Raw genomic sequence first — 21,988 nt, forward strand, 5'->3', positions numbered from 1 at the left:
GTGTCGGCGCGCTGCGGGAGCCACGCGTCAGAGGGGGGGTACTGTCACGACTTCAACCGAGGCAGGCTCTCCTTCCCGTTCGGGTGGCGTTCGGCGGTCGTCGTCACCGGCCTATTAGCTGCCACTGATCCTTTTCTCCCCCTCCCTATGTGTTTATTTGTATCACCTGGTTTGGGGTAATTGGTAATTAGTGTGGCTTTATTAGCCAGCCAGATTGTATGCTTCTTTGTGCGGGATTGTTCGTCTGTTGCTGTGGATTTCGGGAGTGGGTTTTGTATTGTGTACTGGGTTTGTCTCCCGTGTTAGAAGACAGGTGTTTATGACACCCAGTAAGTCCGTGTTGGACATTTTGGTTTGCCGGTTAGGCATTAAATATCACCGCATTGAAGCTCTGCTGTTCCTGCGTCTGATTTCACACCCCACCGACACCCAGGTCGTTACAGTATGTGACAAATACAATTTGATTGGATTTGATTTGATTGCTCCAAGGCAAAGTAGTGGCATCCTTTTTGATCTTGAGGAATTTATGGATATCTTGGATATTGACTATGCCAGAGAATACTACAATTATATCTTCTAAATGCCAGTGGAGGCTCCTCAGATGAGGAAGGGGAGGACCATCCTAGTCAGGGAATTTCAGAAACATTTTAATAGTGAAACATTAAAAAAAGTGATCCTCTTTAGTTAAAACTAAACTAAATGTATTCACGTAACCAAATAACTGATTAAAGCACATTGTTTTGCAATGAAGGTCTACTGTAGCCTCAATAGCACTCGCTTAGGTACATTGACTTCAATACAAAACCTAGGAGGCGCATGGTTCTCACCCCATTCCATAGACTTACACAGTAATTATTATAATTAGGGCATCCTCCAACCTATCAGAGCTCTCGCAGCATGATCTGACGTTGTTCATACAATCAAAGGAATTAATCTAGTACTGAAAGCATAAGCTACAGCTAGCTACCACTGCATGCATTATACAGTTAAAGTCGGAAGTTTACATACACCTTAGCCAAATATATTTAAACTCCGTTTTCACAATTCCTGACATTTAATCCAAGTAACAATTCCCTGTCTTAGGTCAGTTACGATCAGCACTTTATTTTAAGAATGTGAAATGTCAGAATAATAGATGAGAGAATGATTCATTTCAGCTTTTATTTCTGTCCTCACATTCCCAGCGTGTCAGAATTTTACATACACACTCAATTAGTATTTGGTAGCATTGCCTTGAAATTGTTTAACTTGGGTCAAACGTTTCGGGTAGCCTTCCACAAGCTTCCCACAATAAGTTGGGTGAATTTTGGCCCTTTCCTCCTGACAGAGCTGGTGTAACTGAGTCAGGTTTCTAGGCCTCCTTGCTCGCACACACTTTTTCAGTTCTGCCCACAAATGTTCTATAGGTTTGAGGTCAGGGCTTTGTGATGACCTTGTTGTTCTTATCCAGTTTGCCACAACTTTGGAAGTATGCTTGGGGTCATTGTCCATTTGAAAGACCAATTTGCGACCAAGCTTTAACTTCCTGACTGATGTCTTGAGATGTTGCTTCAATATATCCACATCATTTTCCTCCTCATGATGCCATCTATTTTGTGAAGTGCACCAGTCCCTCCTGCAGCAAAGCACCCCCACAACATGATGCTGTCACCCCCATTCTTCACGGTTAGGATGGTGTTCTTCGGCTTGCAAGCCTCCCCCTTTTTACTCCAAACATAACGATGGTCATTATGGCCAAACAGTTCTATTTTTTGTTTCATCAGACCAGAGGACATTTCTCCAAAAAGTACGATCTTTGTCCCCATGTGCAGTTGCAAACCGTAGTCTGGCTTTTTTATGGCGGTTTTGGAGCATTGGCTTCTTCCTTGCTGAGCGGCCTTTCAGGTTATGTCGATATAGGACTCGTTTTACTGTGGATATAGATACTTTTTTACTTGCTGTTTTGTTACAACTTGCTGTTGTTCTCGGATTGATTTGCATTTTTCGCACCAAAGTACATTCATCTCTAGGAGACAGAAAGCGTCTCCTTCTTGAGCGGTATGGCGGCTGCGTGGTCCCATGGTGTTTATGCTTGCGTGCTGTTGATTATACAGATTAATGTGGTAGCTTCAGGCTTTTGGAAATTGCTCCCAAGGATGAACCAGACTTGTGGAGGTCTACAACAGGTCTTGGCTGATTTCTTTTGATTTTCCCATGATGTCAAGCAAAGAGGCACTGAGTTTGAAGGTAGGCCTTGAAATACATCTGCAGGTACATCTCCAATTGACTCAAAATATGTAAATTAGCCTATCTTCTAAAGCCATGAAATAATTTTCTGGAATTTTCCAAGCTGTTTAAAGGCACAGTCAACTTAGTGTATGTAAACTTCTGATCCACTGGATTGTGATACAGTGAATTACAAGTGTCTGTAAACAATTGTTGGAAAAATTATTTGTGTCATACACAAAGTAGATGTCCTAACCGACTTGTCAAAACTATAGTTTGTTAACAAGAAATTTGTGGAGTGGTTGAAGAACGAGTTAATGACTCCAACCTAAGTGTATGTCAACTTCCGACTTCAGCTGTATGTGGTGAGTAGTTGACTCACTTTTGTATATTATCTACCTCACTTGCTTTGGCAATGTTACCATATGTTTCTCATGCCAATAAAGACCCTTGAATTGAATTGAGAGAAAGACAATAGCTGAACCGTTTTAAACATATTCATTTATTTTTTTAAATGGAGAAGCAGCAGAGAGAGAGGGAGAGAAAGCGATAGCTATAGTTAGATGTATTTTTTTCTCACTTTCGCTTACTTAGCTAGCTAATGCTGCTATCTAATTTTGCCTATTCAAACACCCGGCTCAAACAGAGAGGAATGCTGTTTGTGTTAGCTAGCTGGCTAAGGCTATCCAATACTGGAACTCTTCTAAATCAATGTAAGCTTTCGGTTTTATTAATTTATTGCCAACGGGACCCGCAAGTGTACTAATCTACTTGCTGTACTCTGTACTGCGTGATTGTAGTGGGTTTACTCATGCGTTAGTTCTAGTAACTATGTTGGCTATGATGTTAGCTAATATGGTGACAACGATGTAGGCTGTGTGTAGCGGTTAGCTGTTATGGTATGAAGGTTTGGCTTGGAAAGTATCATTGATAAAAATGTAAGTGCCAATAAGGTACTAGAGATGTCTTCTCATGTTAGAATATGAAATCCCTCAATGTTGTTTAATTGCTTGAACCCCAGACCAATAAGAACCCTCAAACCTCCTGTAAACCGGGCTCAACATTCCTGAGCACATCCATGTGTGTTGTACAGTCCCTTGGTCCAGGTGGGGTGCCATCAGCCAGTAGTAGTAGTAGTAACACTGACAGGCCTGCTCAGCTGACTCCCCTCCTATGGACTGTGGTGTTTTGGTGGTGGTGCACTTGACTGACAAGACGTGTTGGTAAGTGAGACTGGGCAGGCCGGCGGTCTGGGGGACCTCAATGTGTATGCTCTCTCTTTCTCTCTTCCTGGGCAGAGGGGGAACATCTGTCTCTATTAGCGGTGTACGTGTGGTTAACTCTGTACAGGAAACCCAGGGCATGTTATTCATACAATATTTAGATGACGAGGTAGGAGTGCTCCTGTGGGGATGGATGGAGCTGAGCTCGTCTCTGTCGTGCTACACAGGCAGATGGATGGAATGATTGGTATGGGCCGTCGAATGCTGTGAAGAGAGAAGGCAGAGAGAGAGAGAGAGAGAGAGAGAGAAAGCGAGAGAGAGAGAGAGAGAGAGTGGTGATAGATCTGTCAGGGCTCACTCTGACTGTATCATCTGATTCCCTCACCACCATAGTCTCTTCTCCCCATACCTCTATGCTATGGTCCAGATTGGTAATAACACAGGAAGACAGCATATTAGAGTCTGGTAATTAGCACATGACTATTAGACTGAGTTCTGTTGCGCTAGATAGGGATCTGTGGTGATTGAAGTATTGACACATTATGCAACTGGTGATATCATGGTCTAATAAGACATGCTACAGGCCATGGAGAGATGTGTGTCTGGCCTCTTATCTAATAGACAGATCTGCTGTAATCAAATGGCGCTATGCAAAGAGGGAGGTCTGAGGAGAGTGACATTTAGAGGAACACACACACATACTCAGGACAGATCCTACAGTATTCCTGCACATTGTACATGGGGTACTGGTATCGGCCCTGTATTTAGCTTCTTTTCTTATTTCTGGTGTATTTTTTATTAGTTCTACTATTTTGATATTGAATACTGCACTGTTGGGTAGGGCTTGTAATAAGCATTTCAGTGTACTTGTGCATGTGACAAATACAACACACACACACAGAGAGTGAGGCAGCATGCAACAAACAGCACAATGTGTGTATCAGGTTGCCGTAGTATTATGCATGTTCAAACAGATGAATATTAGTGCTGTGCCTCGCTAATGTCCATTCTGTTACTGTAAGATGGAGAATCCAGTTGAAGTGAATCCAGGGAAAACAGGCTGTAGACGCAGAGCTTCTACTGAGTTTGTTGGAATAGATCCCCTCTGCTGCTCTCCCATCAAGGGTATCGAATGAATAACATTACTTTAGTGGGATTGAAACTGTGCAGAGAAAACACACACATATAGTACACAAGAATAACACATTGTTTTACAGCACGGTTACTGAGATTGTGTTCATTTTTATATCTGCTGTTTTTGGGGATTATATACAGGTCCTGGGCATATTTCTATATACCTCTTGATTGGCTGCTGCACCACCACCTCGTCTGCCCTATTAAACACGAGACGTTCATTCAAAGCCAGCGTTTGTTGGCAGCAGTCTTGCGTCTTTTTTTAGCAGGTCTAGGACTCTGCAGCATTGCTCCTTTGCTGCCAAAATCAAAGGCAGCAAGGTGAATTCTGAACAAACCTCTAGTGTTCCCAGTCTGTGTGGATAGGTCCTTATGTAGCCTGGTTTGTATTACAGACATATTCCCTCTACCGCTCGCATACTCAGACTCACATTCAACTGGGACAGACATACCGCAGAGTCACTGCTAAAAGAGGGGTCCCCCTACTCAGAGGGGTGCACCTGCTGGCACACTGCTAATATAGTCAAGTGTGTGTGTGCGTGTGCGTGTGCGTGTGCGTGTGTGTGTGCATAGGAATGTGTGTGTGCATAGGTGTGTGTGTGCATAGGTGTGCATGTGTGCATAGGTGTGTACATGTGTGCATAGGTGTGTGCATGTGTGTCTGTCGTACTTGTCACCAGCAGGGCCAGAGACATCAGTAGGAGCACCTCTAGTAGAGGTATCTCTCACTTGACCTGTACAGTCATGAGGCACTGTGCTGATTGCTGCTAAAACCAGTGGAAAGCAAAGGGACGTCCATCTCCTCTTTAGCGGATTAGAGAAAACATGACAGAGGACCAGCCATTTGTCCCCTGCCACCCCTCTTAGCTTTAAACGCATGGATAATGTGAACATTACCTATTTCTACCAGGAGATATGCAAGGTATACTGTACCAAGCTATTATGATAAGTAGATATAATGGTTGCAGTCATTTTTATTCTAAGTGTTCCAATATTCCCCCACAGAGGAGACAAGCACCATATTAAGCCAGTCACGTGAACATAGATACACAGTAGTGATGCTTTCATAATAACTATAAGAAAAGAGAGAATAGCCTCATTTGTGAGCGGGTCCCTCTGTATTCATTTTCCCCACTAAGTGATCTGCCATTGTCTGGCAACAGCTCCTATAGAAACATAACGTATTAAGAAATAAAGCCAAGTGGCATTAATAACACGTTAAAAGGAATGAAATTTGTCTGTGAAATGTTTGAGGGATTGCTGCCAGGGGAGTTGGGAATTAAAATGGCCCCCGGTGCCACGGCTCCGAGGATGCAGCAGGAGAGAAATATTTCAAATAAGAATAATATCATCATGAAACAATTTGCAACCTTATAGGAAAACAACTCACACAAATACACACACACACGCACACACACACGCACACACACACGCACGCACACACGCACGCACGCACGCACACACACACGCACACACACACACACACACACACACACACACACACACACACACACACACACACACACACACACACACACACACACACACACACACACACACACACACACACACACACACACACACACACACAGAGAAACAGTCTCCCAGGCGTTGAGACGGCACAATACAAACGCCCTGTCCCTCACGCCCAGCAGCTGATGTCTGATATTTCATCCTTGTCGTTTTATTAAAGATTTAAACAGTTTTGCATCTCCAACAAATACATACAGGCCAATTTCCCTGACACCCACTCTGATCTAATGGTGCAGATTTGGAGGACGGAGCAGGGGAGGGAGAGGGAGGAGGGCATCTGATGAGATTGTGATGGTATATTATATTTCCACATGTGAATTTAATAAATGTAAAGAATGCATTATTTCATATTATCAGTGTTAAATTAGCCAGTGTTGGATTTGGGCGAATATAACTTCTGTCAGATGAATGAGAAGATGACAATAGAACCGCTTCCATGATGAAAAAAAAAGCTCATGACATTACCATTATGAGTCCTGTGACTATTAGCATTAGCAGCGATAGCAGCGGTAGCAGCGGTGGGGCTGTTCTTCACAATGTGATCTCGCCTTATTAGTGTTAATAATAATGAGAATATGCTGCTGTAATATATCTGTATGTTCAGCCTCACATTACAGTTTTTTTCAGTTGCTAACAAGTATCGATCAATACTGAAGCAACTTTTTCAAAACTCTTCACACAGTCTGCATTACCAACATGCATCTTGGCCAAACAGTTAATCTCACCTCCAAAACTCACTCAAACAACCAAAACACTTCAGACATGTCACAAAATAAGCTTGTTCGACCATAACACTGGCAACAATTCTCACTCAGAAAGCATACATTGACACTCATAACACACTGACCTACAAAACACTAACAACAGGGAGAATTACATAAATGATGAACTTTTCTCTTTGAAGTTTGAATGATGTTTCACATAAATCAGTTTTCATTATAGAATAAGAATAACGCCTTTTCACTTTATTGACTGTACTAAAGTACCCTAAAGTATGTAACAAGAATGAATCAGAAATGCAGCAATTTGCTTCAATAGCCTTCATTTTTTTCTATATCTTTGCATATAGCAATTTACTTGTGAAAAATAAAAAGTTGAAAGAAAAAACAAATTTGTGAAATTCCAGCGCTGCAATAATAATTACAACAAAAAATCAACAACATGTGTAGTATAATCACTCATACTGTATAGTACTGTGAGAGTTCTAGTTCTCCCTCTCTCCACAAATTCTCATCAACATGAAGTCGATTATGCAGGTCATCCAGAAAAGAAAAGAGCCTCTCTGTATTGTAGGGGCCAATGAGTGGTTTGTGTAACAGCAAATCGTCATTGGACAGTGCTGCACACATTGTGATGTTAGCTCCTCTCTGGCCTGGGACATCCACAGTTGCTCTCTGTCCAATCACATTTCTTCCCCTGAGGTGTGTTTTTGCCAGGTTGAATCAAGCTTCATCCACAAAGATGAATGTATGTGCAGTTTGCCTGGCTTCCATCTCCATTACTCTCTAAAATACAGTAAATCCACAGTTTTACAGTACTTTACATTATGCATAGCTGTGTATGTACCCTGTTTGGTTATTGAACAGACATTTTACCTGGACATATTGACACCGGAGTTCTTTCACACGTTCACCGTTTCTCTCAAAGGGACCAGTGTACAACTGCTTCATCCTTATTTAATGTTTCTCTAGGACTCTGGCCATTGTCGTTGTGCTGACCGTATTCACATTCCCTAAAGTGATTTTGTCTGCCTGCACTCTGTCCTGAATTTCCCGCAGTTTTATTGCGTTGTTGCCAATTATAATGTCAACAATGGCAATTTCCTGCACATCTGATAATATTCTGCCCAGATTTTCTACATGTTTCAATCTGGTTACTGCAGAAATGCACTACATTTGGCATCATTCTGTTTTGAATGTGTTTTTAACAGTTTTGGAAACAGTGTGTTAGCATTTGAAATCATGTGCTGCAAATATATAGTTTGCAGGTGGTGGAGTATGAGTGAGAAAAGAGTTCATGGATTTCGGAGAACGTGGTCATTGGATGCATTTTGTGTGAAAGCAATGAAAATGATTCACAGTTTGGTCCACATACACTTCTGTTTCGCTGACTGTGATGAGTTTTGACAATGTGACTTCAGTTTTGACCAATGCATGTAAGCAATTGAAAGAAACTGTAACTGCTTTTGTGTGGGAATGAAAGGAGGTGTCACGCCCTGACCTTAGAGAGCCTTTTTATTTCTCTATTTGGTTAGGTCAGGGTGAGATTAGGGTGGGCATTCTAGTTTTTCTATTTCTTTGTTGGCCGGGTATGGTTCCCAATCAGAGGCAGCTGTCTATCGTTGTCTCTGATTGGGGATCATAGTTAGGCAGCCTTTTCCCACCTTTAGTTTGTGGAATCTTGTTTTTGTGTAGCTGCCTGTGAGCAGCCCAGAACGTCACGTTTCGTTTGTGCTTGTTTGTTTTTTGTTTGATGAGTTTCGATTTATTAAAATATGTGGAACTCTACGCACGCTGCGCCTTGGTCCGATCCTTCCATCGACAAACGTGACAGGAGGACTTCTAATGACATCCCTTCTTTTATTTCTCTCTCTTTCATCTTATTCCTCCCCCATACCACTTTATCTGTCTCCTCTTCATGTCATTGTTTTATCAGCTTTTTCTTCATTTAATTTCTCCCTCTTTCTTTTTTCTGTGCAGCTCCTTGTCTCTTGTTCTCTGGATCCTCAAAGTCAATCGATAACTTCCATGGTGGCTGAGGTTCCTGGCTGCATTTGTCTAACGTTCTGGGTATCTATCCCTGGTTCTCTGACCTGGGCCAACTCCCCCGCCCCGCCCCGCCTCACCCCTCGTCTCCTTCCCAACTCTGTTGGCAGCATCAATATCCATGTCACCAGTCTGACACTGTCCGTCCTGCATCGATAAACATTTGGGGAGGCAGATTTTGTCTGGGCTGAATAATTTATAGTGCGTGATTAGAAACCCAATCCTGAGTAGAGGATTTGGTTGCTTGTATGTTTGTCTTGGATCTTTACAAAATAACATGACCCAGTCTGATGTGAGATGGGGGGGGGGACCAGAGCTCTCTCTCTCTCTCTCTCTGTGTGTGTGTGTGTGTGTGTGTGTGTGTGTGTGTGTGTGTGTGTGTGTGTGTGTGTGTGTGTGTGTGTGTGTGTGTGTGTGTGTGTGTGTGTGTGTGTGTGTGTGTGTGTGTGTGTGTGTGCGTGCGTGCGCGTGCTGGTGCGCATGCGTGTGTGTATGCACGTGCATTTATGTGCACGTGTGTGATACACTGATCCATGTCCCGTTCTGCTAAGCTCCGGTCTGAAGTGGTTGTGATGTGGATGGAGAAGCAGACTGAACACTGAACAGTCTAGCCTAGCTGTCCTCCATAAAGTCCTGTCATACTCAATGCTGCAGCCTCTCCCAGCCTGTTTTAACACAGAGCCTCTGAGCCCCAGACACACAGATTGGGTTTGACTGGCACTGTCAGCACACAGTAACACACTCTCTCATGGCAGCTCTCCCTTTCATGTGCTCAGATGCAAACGCACATGATTTGAATATTTTATCGCTCACACAAAGATTTTTTAAACATGAAGTCGCAAAGACAGTGGAAGTGAGAAATAACATAACCATGTACAAAACGCTGTAAGGACTACATCGAGCCGAGTCAGGCCCTGGAGGGCTACTCGCCACTCACCACTTCCATCTGAATAGGAACTAACTATCTGAATAGACTGGAGTGGATTCATGGGCTGGATGAGGTGATTGAATCAAGTGTCTGATTCAGCCCTGAGCCAACCATTCATAATGACTCGTCTGAGAGTAGGTCTGTAGTCTGTCACCTGTCACCTGTCACAAACAGAGCAGTTCTAATGGTACACTTCCATTGTTGTGCTTTCCAGCACACGTTCTCACTACAGTCAGATACTCAAAGTGTCACTGTTTGTGGCTATGGTGAATGTAGCAAAAGCTGTTGAATGTATATACATTAGTCTAAAGCACCACAGGGTGATTTGTTCTGTATCAAGTGGTAATGCTGCCAACTATCACACAGACACAACTTGGAGGGAAATCACTGATGGCCATTCAGTTGAGGCTTTGTCAACCAGCCCCTTTCCTTTGTAAAAATGTTTGCTGTCAAAAATAATAAAGAGTGCAATTAACAGTCTTCAGAGCTAAGATAAATAATCCTCACCCCTAACTGAACTATTTAACTAAAATAAAAAAAATTGAGGTCCAAATTCTGCTCTGTTCTGCTCTGTTCTGCTCTGTTCTGCTCTGTTCTGCTCTGTTTTGCTCTGTGCTCAGGCCCGCTTGGTGTTCACGAGTGACTCTGCTACTGCTTAGATACAGTCTTTCAGATTAAACAACACATCTCCGTTAAATGAATAAAGCTGTCACTAGAGACTAGCAACTTGTGTTACAATATATGTATTTCACTCTTTTTATCCAGCCTTTTTTTAGAGGCTGTTCACGAGGCTAAACACCAGACAAAAGGCAAGAGACAATGTTAGTGTTTTATTGTCCTTCACTGTACTGTCTCCTCCCCAGCCTCAGACTCTTTGTGCTTCACAAGGCCAGTGTCGACATCATGAAGTGTGTTTGGAGGGGGGGGGGGGGGGGGGGGTTGCTGTTCATTAGCACAGCCAGAATGCCTGAAGGCATGAGTTGAGGAGGAGTAGGTTGAGGGTTATACAGTAGTGGGGTGTGGGGAGGCGGTTTGTATGGAAATTGACCAGCGTGCTGTAACCGTTCGTCTGGTCTGGTGTAGGACCTTTGAAGTGAGCTGTTGAACATTGCAGCTGTCTTTGTTCTTGGTAATTGCCTAAATGATCTCCATGGAGCGCCGGCCAGCGCTACAACTTAACTAATCCAACGCCAGCCCACTGATTTGACAGAAATCCCCTCTCCATGCCAATCCACCCCCCTCCAACCCCCCAAACACGCACATACACACACAACACCCCATTCACCATTCTGTTTCGTCCTCTTTATTAGTCTTGCACAGCAGGGGGTGTGATTGTTGGGTGTACGTCTGTGTTCCTGTGTTGTCGGGATGAGAGGCTCTCTGTATGCTCTCTGAGCTTAGCCACACGCTTAACCCCCCCTCCTTGACGTGCTCCCCTCCCGTTCTCCCCTCATTGATATGGAAATGAGACGCAGCTCCATTTGTAAATCAGGGAGGAATAATTAGTTGGGAGCACTTAGCAACAACAACAATAATACACGCCTGTGATCCAGACTGAGCTGCCCTCTCTTTATCGTTTAACCCGCCGCTGGCAATCCGACAAGCTCTCCCCTGCGCCTGAGACACTCGTGGGGGGGTGGGTGGGTGGGGGGGGTATCGACAACAAGTACAGTGTTTGGCCTGCTGGAGCATCACCGAGGTTCATGAAGTCAGTGAAGCATGGAGGGTGAGCAGAGCCCAGGGCCCTGAGCACAGAGTAGCACAGAGCAGCACAGAGCGGAACAGAGCAACACAGAGCAGCACAGAGCAGCACAGAGCAGCACAGAACAGAACAGCGCAGCACAGAGCAGAGAGACACTCTTGGGGGGGGGGGGGGGGGCTGAGCACAGAGCAAAACAGAGCAGAACAGAGCAACACAGAGCAGCACACAGCAGAACAGAGCAGAACAGAGCAGAACAGAGCAGCACAGAGCAGAGAGACACTTGTGGGTGGGGGGGGGGGGGCTGAGCACAGAGCGGAACAGAGCAACACAGAGCAGCACAGAGCAGCACAGAGCAAAACAGAGCAGCACAGAGCAGGACAGAGCAAAACAGAGCACAACAGAGCAACACAGAGCAGCACAGAGCAAAACAGAGCACAACAGAGCAGGACAGAGCAGAACAGAGCACAACAGAGCAACACAGAGCAGCACAGAGCAGAACAGAGCAACACAGAGCAGCACAGAGCAAAACAGAGCACAACAGAGCAGCACAGAGCAGGACAGAGCAGAACAGAACACAACAGAGCAACACAGAGCAGCACAGAGCAGAACAGAGCAAAACAGAGCACAACAGAGCAACACAGAGCAGCACAGAGCAAAACAGAGCACAACAGAGCAACACAGAGCAGCACAGAGCAAAACAGAGCACAACAGAGCAACACAGAGCAGCACAGAGCAGAACAGAGCAGAAAAGAGCAGGACAGAGCAGCACAGAGCAGAACAGAGCAGCACAGAGCAGCACAGAGCAGAACAGGGCAGCACAGAGCAGAACAGAGCAGAACAGGGTAGCACAGAGCAGAACAGAGCAGAACAGAGCAGCACAGAGCAGCACAGAGCAGCACAGAGCAGAACAGGGCAGCACAGAGCAGCACAGAGCAGAACAGAGCAGCACAGAGCAGCACAGAGCAGAACAGGGCAGCACAGAGCATAACAGAGCACAACAGAGCACAACAGAGCAGCACAGAGCAGCACAGAGCAGCATAGAGCAGAACAGGGCAGAACAGAGCAGAACAGAGCAGCATAGAGCAGAACAGAGCAGAACAGAGCAGAATAGAGCAGCATAGAGTAGAACAGATTGTCTGGGTTGTTGACCTCAGTGGTGTACAAGGGAGGATAGGACAGAGGGCACACTACAGTCAGTAGATATCCTGAGACCTGAGGTATACAGGTCCTGAAGGAAGAAAGAACACATTCAACCATGTTTATGGAAAAGGCTTAACTGGAGATACAGTATTTCACGTTTTCAGGGTGAAAGGTAGAACAAGTAGAAAGAGAAATGTGTGTGTAGGTGTCTGGATAAAAAAAAGTGTATGTAAGTCTTTCAATAGGAGTATGCATGTGGTATTACCTGTGTGAGAGAGGGTAGAAGACAGTGAAAGCCGGAGAGATCTAGATTGAAAGAGCAGTGACACAGAGACACATAGGGTTATGGAGTAAAACAAGCCTCCATTTCAGGAATATGATTCAATATCATTTGAGTGGGAAACCTATCCGGAAGATCATTAGGGCCAATCTGCATACAGTGCTGTTGTATAGCGCAGCAGGGCTTCAAAGGGCCGGGTGTCATGTGAGTGCAGCGTGGCCAAGTAGGCGTAATGAAGAGGCCCCCTCCCACTGTCCCGGGACAGGAGCAGACAGGGCCACTGGCAGGGTATCAGGTAGACTAAGGTCCCATATAAAAGCCGCCCCTATGAATTATAAATCATAGGCCATTGGAGCCACAGCCTGTGGGATACAGAGGGGCCATGTTCCCGGAACAAAGGCCAGGGATGGGAGGGAGGGGGGGGGGGGGGGTGATCAGGGGTTGGAGGGGTTGATCAGGGGTTGGATGTGAGGAGAGCGAGGGGGTGTCATACAGTATAAAGATAATGAAGGACAGTGGACTGAGTTGTTTTTCTGTTGTGGTTGTCAGTGGTGGTGGTATCAGTAAGACAGGGGGCTTGTTATTCCTTTCGTGTGTGTGTGTGTGTGTGTGTGTGTGTGTGTGTGTGTGTGTGTGTGTGTGTGTGTGTGTGTGTGTGTGTGTGTGTGTGTGTGTGTGTGTGTGTGTGTGTGTGTGTGTGTGTGTGTGTGTGTGTGTGTGTGTGTGTGTGTGTGTGTGTGTGTGTGTGTGTGTGTGTGTGTGTGTCCATCTCAGGGCCCTGTATCTCAGTCAGTTCCACCCTGTCTGTATGGGAGAACCACACTTCACTTCTGTTTAACTGGGTCCTGTCTATGGATGGTCTATGGATGTGAGAGATGAGCTAACATGGAGGGTGGACATCACCATACACTATTTTTCCACTGACAATCAGACCGGTCCTCCTATGAACATAGCATTGTTTTGTTATTGTTTATTATTTGTAATGTGTCTATCCATACACCCATGTATTTCTATCATTCTAGCATTAGGATCATTTTATATTAACTTGGCTCAATTTGCAGATTGTGAATATGTTTCTCTGGTAAGGGGAGTGTCCATATCTGCAGTGTGAGAGAGAGTGGAAATATATCGCCAGGCGTCTATGCTAGTAGTCAGATGGAGGTGTCAGGGTGTGTAGTGTACTATGCTGTGTGTATATGTATGTGTGTGTGTGTGTGTGTGTGTGTGTGTGTGTGTGTGTGTGTGTGTGTGTGTGTGTGTGTGTGTGTGTGTGTGTGTGTGTGTGTGTGTGTGTGTGTGTGTGTGTGTGTGTGTGTGTGTGTGTGTGTGTGTGTGAGTGTAGGACGGTACTGACCCAGCTAGGGTCCTCTGGTCCTTCCCATTGGTCGCTGGGTTGCAGGCCTGGTCCAGTCGGAGGCCATTGAATGGAAATATTGTTTTTTGGCGAGGCATGCTGATGAAAGGTTGATTGATATGGTGTCAGGCGCTCTGTGATGGATTAAATTGTGTGTGCAGACGGCTGTGGCCCCGGCCAGTCATGGCTGTTGCTGCCTCTTCCGCCAGCCACCGCCGAGGTAGCTTTAAGAAAATTTGATTTTGGCAGCTCAGAAACACACGGCAGCCCCTTTCTCTCCGCTGCCTGACTTCTATTTAGTTTGAGAGTGCACAAGTGATTCTTTATTGGATGAAATCTGCGCCGGATTGGATAAAGTGTTAGAGCGCTGAGCCATCTATCACTATCACCGCCCAGCTCCAGTTTCCTCTTAAAAGAAAAGAATGAAAGCAAAGAACAGTAGAAAAGAAGAGGTAGAGGAAAAACAGACAGGCAGAGGATGTTGGAGATTTGAAAATGAACTGTGGCGTTGGAGAAAAAAAGATCTATCCTCCAACAGCTAAGCCCGTTACCTCGGCTAACAGAAGACAAACCTTTCTCCAGTAGAAGCTAGAACCTGACTCACTACTGGTCTGTCTGTGACTCTCCTGCCTCTCTCCTGCCTCTCTCTGCCCTAAAAGATCCTCTGACCCTCCCTAAAGGGCAGCTTTTGTCTAAAGTTCTGACCAGAGGATTCAGGAGGGAAGGGGGTACACTAACCCTGACACCCCAGCACCTCTAAAGGCTGATCCTAGCGCTTGCATCCATCTCCCCCACTGCCCTGAACAGATCAACATTGCCCCAGGTCTGACAGACAGAGCTGACCACCACACGGCCAGCCCTCATTCCCATCCTCCCCTCCCTTCCAGCCAAACAAATGAATTAGCCCAACTTGTTTGTTTGCTCAGATCTGACCATCTTCACATCCATCCATTTTTAAACACCACCCTTCTTTCCCTTCTTCTCCCCATTAGTGGCATGCTCTAAAGAGCAAATGGACATGGATTTCTTTAGCTCAGGGCAATGCCGCTGTTCTGCGCACATCCAAACGAGAGAGAGAGAGAGAGAGAGAGAGAGAGAGAGAGAGAGAGAGAGAGAGAGAGAGAGAGAGAGAGAGAGAGAGAGAGAGGAGAGAGAGAGAGAGAGAGAGAGAGAGAGAGAGAGGAGAGAGAGAGAGAGAGAGAGAGAGAGAGAGAGAGAGAGAGAGAGAGAGAGAGAGAGAGAGAGAGAGAGAGAGGAGAAAGTTAGAAAGGAAAAGTAGGTGGATAAGAGTACGGGGAATTATTTAAAAGCCTAAACTCCTATGTATTTCATTTAGTCATCCATAATTCATTCTGAAATGAGCTTCAGATGATGTAAATCTGTTCGGAAGAGGCTGCCTCTTTTCCAAGCCTTTACCCCTAAAATGTGTCCATGGCTTGAGTGTCCTGAGGCGTTGTGGTGGATGTGGTGTGGGCCCGCCAGGCTTCCCCCTTAATAAATCATAACTGAGCCGTAGGAGCACTTATCCATCGTCCTGGACGGTCAGAGACCTTTAATGAGCCCTGGGATGGGGAGCAGAATTCAGTCAGCACACCCACCCCCAGAAATATTTGATTAGGAACCATTTAAACACGCTACATCCACTCAGGATGTATGACCACATCTCAGAGACCCTGAATTATATCTGCCATAGATAGGAGGATATAACTAACTCAGTCCCTTGGTTTAGCCTTGGCACAGGCCCATAGTGAGAGCTCTCAATGGGGCCCCTCTGAGTCTGTGGGTAGGGGTCCCAGCTTGGCTCTTAGTCCAGTAGTGTTCCTAAGGGGCTTGAATGATGACCTCTGTACAGATAGTGTGTTTATGATGGTCTTTCAGTGGAGAGGACATATTCAGCGGTCACAGTCGGCCACTTGTTTCTCTGTGTCTCCAACATGGGACTGCATTGTCTCATTGGCCAGAGCTCTCTTTGTTCCTAATACAGCACTAGTCAATGAGATGATACTAAATGAGCTCCTCCACGACATGGCTGATACACCCCATTTCTGCAATTGATTAGAATAGTATTAAAGGTATTTGACCTTCATGATAGGATGACACAAAGAAACAACCACATTTGTCATCATGCTGATTGTAACTATTTTATTAGCTGACTCAATGTATTACTTTGTGTCGATATCTACATTTGTTCAAATGTGGATTTTCATTCTTTGACGTATTAATGTGTTTTAAAGCAGTGGATGAAGCATTGAGAGCTTGGTGTGAAGAGAGAGAGATCCTATCTCAGGTTAAGTCCAGTCTCTTTGATACAGCCAGACTGTCATTAGAGTGTTGCTAGGGCCCTCAGCCATAAATCCACTATTCTAAAACACCTGACCCAGGATAATGGCAAGAACATTGTTAATGCATCATTTTTGTAATAAGTTGGAAAATTGCTTAGACCTCTCAACAAAGGGAGAGTGAGCGAAGGGAGCACTGACAGTAATAATAAAAGGTAAGAAGGTCTTTCTCTTTCATTCCTTTTAAGTTTCCAACATCCAAGACTGAAGCAAACTAACAAGAAAAAAAATAATTATGCGCTTGTTTCATCTGACTCTTTCTTCCCCAGTACAGAAACACTGGGCTGATTAAAGATGACTCAAATCTAAAACCGACGAGCTACTACTTCTCCATCCTCCTCACTTCAACTTTTATTTTTAATGGAAAATCTGCCCCGAGCTCGTTTACTCAGGAACAGAGGGATATAAATGTTTTAAAATTTAACCGAAAAAGAAAAAGAAAGGGAAGAAAAGGGAATGGAAGGAGGAAAGGACAGGTAATCGGAGAAAGATTTCAATCTTAATAATTCATAAAGCAGTCCCTCAACCCTTTTTTTGTCTCTGCTGACTGGTGTTTGATGAAGATGCAGCCTTTGTTTTGGCCGGGCGCTAGGTAAATGCTGGAGTCGTGGAGCCGTGTAGATTTCTCTGTGATAAAGCCAGTCAGTGTGTGAGAGACTAACCAGGGGGACGGTGAAACAGTATTACCCAGGCAGAGCAGAGCAGAGTAGGGAGGAGTGGAGTGGAGCGGGGCTTGGGCAGAAACAAGGTTAGAATGGCAAGAGAAGCCCCAGGGAAACAAGGCAGGGAATCAACCCAGATGTTACACTGATTGTACACCTTGGGTCTCAGGGTTAGGAATGGAGAGGGCCCTGAATATTTTTTATGCTCTGTGTGTGTGACAGAGTTTTTTTTAATGTGTGTGATATTTTTGTTCAGTCTAAGTGTTTACCAGCCATGGTTACAAATAAAACAGGGCTCACTGTGTTGCAGTGGAGTGATATTATCCCCCATCAGCTCAGATACAGCATGTTTGTTCTTAACAAAAGGACACACAAGTGATTACTGTAATTGGCAGAAATATTATTATCATTATTCTGATGATCTCTGTAGTTTTCCCTCTGGTGGCATCTCTCATTTTCCAATCAAAGGTGTCTGTCAGCACAGGAGAGGTCCTGCATATTCAAATGCCTCCCGCTAAATGTCAAAGTTAACTGAATATTTTCTCTGAAATCATATCAAAATGAATGGTAGCCTGTAAAATGGAGAATGTGGGAGTGAGTGAGTGAGTGAGTGAGCGAGTGGGAGAGAGGGAGAGGAGAGAGGGATGAAGAGAAAGGAAATGAGATGGAAGGGGCTTGAGCTGCTCTGAGGTATAGCCCTGTGATCTCCTTTTAAATCGCGGCCCAGCATGCTCAGCGGCACAACCACTCAGGCCTGCGGCCCCTCAGGGTTCGGGCTCTCTTTCTCCTCTCTCAGCCTCATCCTCTCCTCTGCTCTCTACTGACCGCCGGCTCCTCTCTTCTCCTTTCCACCCCAGCGATCACACCCTCCCGACCAGGACATGGTTGTTGACACTGTGTTTGAGGAAGCGTTCTGTGATAATGCCCCAGTATTGATCAGCTATCTGCAGCGTGTGCTGCTGGGAAAGAGATCTGTATTCAATCCAGACTGATTGCTGATGCCAACGGAATAGCGAGGAGTTAGAGGAGAGGAGCCCCTCTATAGGTTGTCTGCCGCTGTTTGTTTTAGGGGAGACCCAGGGTTCACCAAAGGTGAGGGGCCCTCCCTCCCATCTGTAGCCCTGGGACAGGGAGTCAAGTTCAGCCACGGGGTCTGGGGTGTCTGGACGCTACGTCCATCTGGATCAATCTGCATACAGGGGCCAGCTGAGTGACTGAGACTGAGACACACAGGCCAGGGCCAGGGAGAGGAGCAGAGGAAGGGGGTGGAGGGGAGGGAGGCTGATTTATAAAATGTGATTTTTCTAAGCAGAAGAGCGAGCTGAACGGTCACCCCTTTATATGTGTTTAATGCAATGCGAATTGATTTTCAAATAAACGTCCGTGCGGAAAACCCAATTGGTTCATGTTTATTTGCCTTATGTACTTTATGGTATGCATAATATGCATGATCCAAGGAAATCAATGACAATTATATCAGGGAAATATGTCTGGCTGTGAAGTCAAACGCTTGGAATAAAAGTGACCTAGTGCACCATTAAAGTGATACACACCTAACAAAAATGCACTCATTAAGGAAATGTTTTTAAAAAATCTACAGAATGCATAAACGTGAACAGATAAACCTTTCCTAGATCTTCCCTATGTTCCCTATATGTGGATAGTGGTGTGTATCCGAGGCTTGAGGATTGATGTGAGTCAGTGGTGTGCTGGGAGTGAACCCTGTCCTCCCTAAAGGAACAGAGGCCAGGGTGGCGTGTGGCCGGCTGCCTCTCCTACGTAATGCTGCTCTGCTTATATTGTCTATTGTCTGTGGTGGTGGCCCTCTCCCCGCTCCACGCTAGACTTTTGACCCTTTTTATTTGGCTGTCCGATTCCAGCTGCCCTGCAATCTAGCAGGCATTAGAATACAGAGCAGATGCTCAGGGGGGGGGGCCTAGGCTCTGAGTTACTGCTAATAGGCTGCTGCTGCTGCTGAGATACCAAATTATTTTCATAGTCCCTCAGATAGGTTTGAGACAGGCTCTGCTCACTGTAGCATGGGGGAATACTGTTATTTTTGTTTTAAATTATTTATGGATTTTTTAAAACAAAAACAATAGCAATGCATTGGTGTAATTTTAGCCAAATACAATTTCAGTTGCATGAGTTCTGGTCATGTGTGTGTGTGTGTGTGTGTGTGTGAGTGTGTGCTGGGGTGTGTGTGTGTGTGTAGGGGTGTGTGTCATGTGTGTGTGTGTGTGTCCCTAGGCTAGACAAACCGTCCTGCTCCCTGACATTCCCTCCTGTCACTGCAGAGGCCCGGCTGTGTGTGTGTGTGATCAATCTCACGTGGATCAGTCATGGTGTCAGAGTAGCAGTGTCTCTGACTCTCTACCTCTCTCTCTCTCTCTCCTCTCTCTCACTCCCTCTCCCAATTCTCTCTCTTCCTCTCTTCCCTGGCTCCTGTCCTTCCCTCCTTCCCCTGGGCTGTGTAGGAGAGTCAGGTCAGGAGAACAGGAGTGAGCCCAGAACACACATCCTACTGGAGGATAATTAATGGAAGCCATGCTGGACGTCTGATCTGATCCTGATCCTACAACTGGACTACTCCAACCAGGTACTGCTGATTCCCTTCCTGCTTTACTGTGGAGCTGAGCACCCTGCTCTCTGCACCCTGCACCCTGCTCTCTGCTCTCTGCTCTATCAACTGAGCTGACTGATCTGCTGACCAGCACTCACTCACTCTGACTCTCGCTCTCCCTCTCGCTCTCTCTTCCTCTCTCTGTCACTCTGTTACTCTGTCACTTGCGCGCACACACACGCGTACATGCTTACACATGCGCACACACACGGACACCTACACACACACCTTCGCTGCTTACTTCCACAGCTTTTACCGTATTGTGAGGAACTTGTTCCTCTGGTTGATATTGTGTAGGTTTACAGGTGTACAGAAATGAATCGCTCTGAGGTGGCAAATGTTCCATGTTTGAGGTTGAGGTGGGTTGTCTGTTCTCAGATTGCTGTTGGCTGTGGGCTATGTTTACTGTTCTTTATGTGCCTGTACATCTCTGATCGACTTTCTCAAAGGTTGCCACTTTTTGCTTTGGTCTGTGTTTTTGATGTGCTATTTTTTTGATGGGATGAAACTAAAATGTCCTTCACATGCTTTGATACTTACAGGGAATTGAAGTTTCAGTCAAATGTGTATTTTCAAGTTTTACACACTCAGTGGAAGTTCGTACTGTATTTTAATTCTGTAAATGTTTTACTGTAAGTCAGTGAGTTTCATTGTCAGCTCTGTTGAACCCATCACTCATTGTGATTTCCATGAGTTATCATAAACACACGTGTGAGTTAACTTATGCATCCTCAATAATAGCTTATACTTTCTGAAACTGCAAAAATGCACTTGGCAAAATATAATTAGCATGATTTCCAAAATAGCCTTAAAAGGTCCATAATTATATATACAGTATATTACCCAATATACAACGATTAACATATGTTCATAGCTTTTATAACCTCTATGCAGGACTCAACTTCTCAGAGTTACTGCAACGTGGCTTGTCTGCCTTTTCAAATGATTCTGTGCTTTAGATTTCCATTGACAGCCTGGCCTGACTTCCAGATTGTTGGGTGTTGACATGCAGGCACTTCACAGTTTTTTACAAAGGGGAAAAGGACTTTCCTGTAAATGTCACTTGCATTTTTCGATGGAGGGAGCTGCTTCAAAAGCCTGGGCACAGAAAAGGCCTTTGAGGAGCTGCTTGTGGAGGGTTTGAAAGGGGACTAATTGTCAGAGTGCTTGAAGGTGTGTGCTGGAGAAATCCCAGCTCTCTGCTTTCTCTTGAAAATCCACAGCAGCAAAATGTGCTCAGACCATCCTGATTTGATGGTGTTGTATTGTAATTTCAATTTAACCACATTACCGGCCCATTTAGGAGGTGTAGCCGGGTGAACCAGTCAGAACTTGTTTTAAACTTAATTCACATGTACACAGCCCCAAGCCCAAGAGGTTAATGGCTAACAAATTAACCCCTGTGGCATTATCTTACAAATAGCCTGCAGCATATGATAACCTATAATCAATATCAGCAATTATGTGTCAGGCGAAGGCCCGTGGCCGTGACCTGTCTCTCATGAAGGGACTCTCTCCGGAAACACGATCTCTTTCTCGATGCAAAGTGCCCCTAATGACAGGCAGGTTTTTTTAATATAAAAAACACAGGCACCTGGGACCACCTCTCATACTCTGGGTCTCTCACTACATCTCTCCATCTCCTTCTCGCTCTCGCTCTCTCTCTCTCTCTCTCTCTCTCTCTCTCTCTCTCTCATTCTGTACATTTTCTGCCCTTACCATTCCTATGCTTTTTCACTGATTAGGTCTATGGGAAATAACAGGTGGCCTATCAAAGTGTTCTATTGGGAGAGTAGCATACTATGAATAGTCAAGATCAAGTCCTATTAACTGGTACTATACTTACTGTGGGCACTTTATATGCAATCAATGTATTGTAATATGTTATTCATTTCCCCGTTGGACAGATGTCTGCTTTCCCAGCCTGTATTTAAATCTGGACAGAGAGCAGAGTGAGTCGGCCCAGCTATGTTACCTACACATAGGCCTACTCAAAAAAACATAAATGTACATTTTATTTCTCGCTGACTGGAACAAATGGGTCCATTTCCGTAGTCACAATTGCATAAAACATAAAGTGTCGTAGTTTAATCAAACTCT

At 45.0% G+C, this 21,988-nt stretch overlaps 1 protein-coding gene across 1 annotated transcript in view; it reads left to right on the forward strand.

Annotated features, from left to right (window-relative positions):
* zfhx3b (zinc finger homeobox 3b) overlaps positions 1-21,988 on the forward strand; it is a 413,258-nt gene that overhangs the window by 80,320 nt on the left and 310,950 nt on the right. The window contains exon 2 of the mRNA XM_055921126.1: positions 19,743-19,864. The gene's annotated coding sequence lies outside the window, so the exon portion shown is untranslated. The remainder of the gene's footprint in view (positions 1-19,742; positions 19,865-21,988) is intronic.

The sequence above is a fragment of the Salvelinus fontinalis genome, chromosome 4 (assembly GCF_029448725.1).
Source record: "Salvelinus fontinalis isolate EN_2023a chromosome 4, ASM2944872v1, whole genome shotgun sequence".
Classification (NCBI taxonomy): Eukaryota; Metazoa; Chordata; class Actinopteri; order Salmoniformes; family Salmonidae; genus Salvelinus; species Salvelinus fontinalis.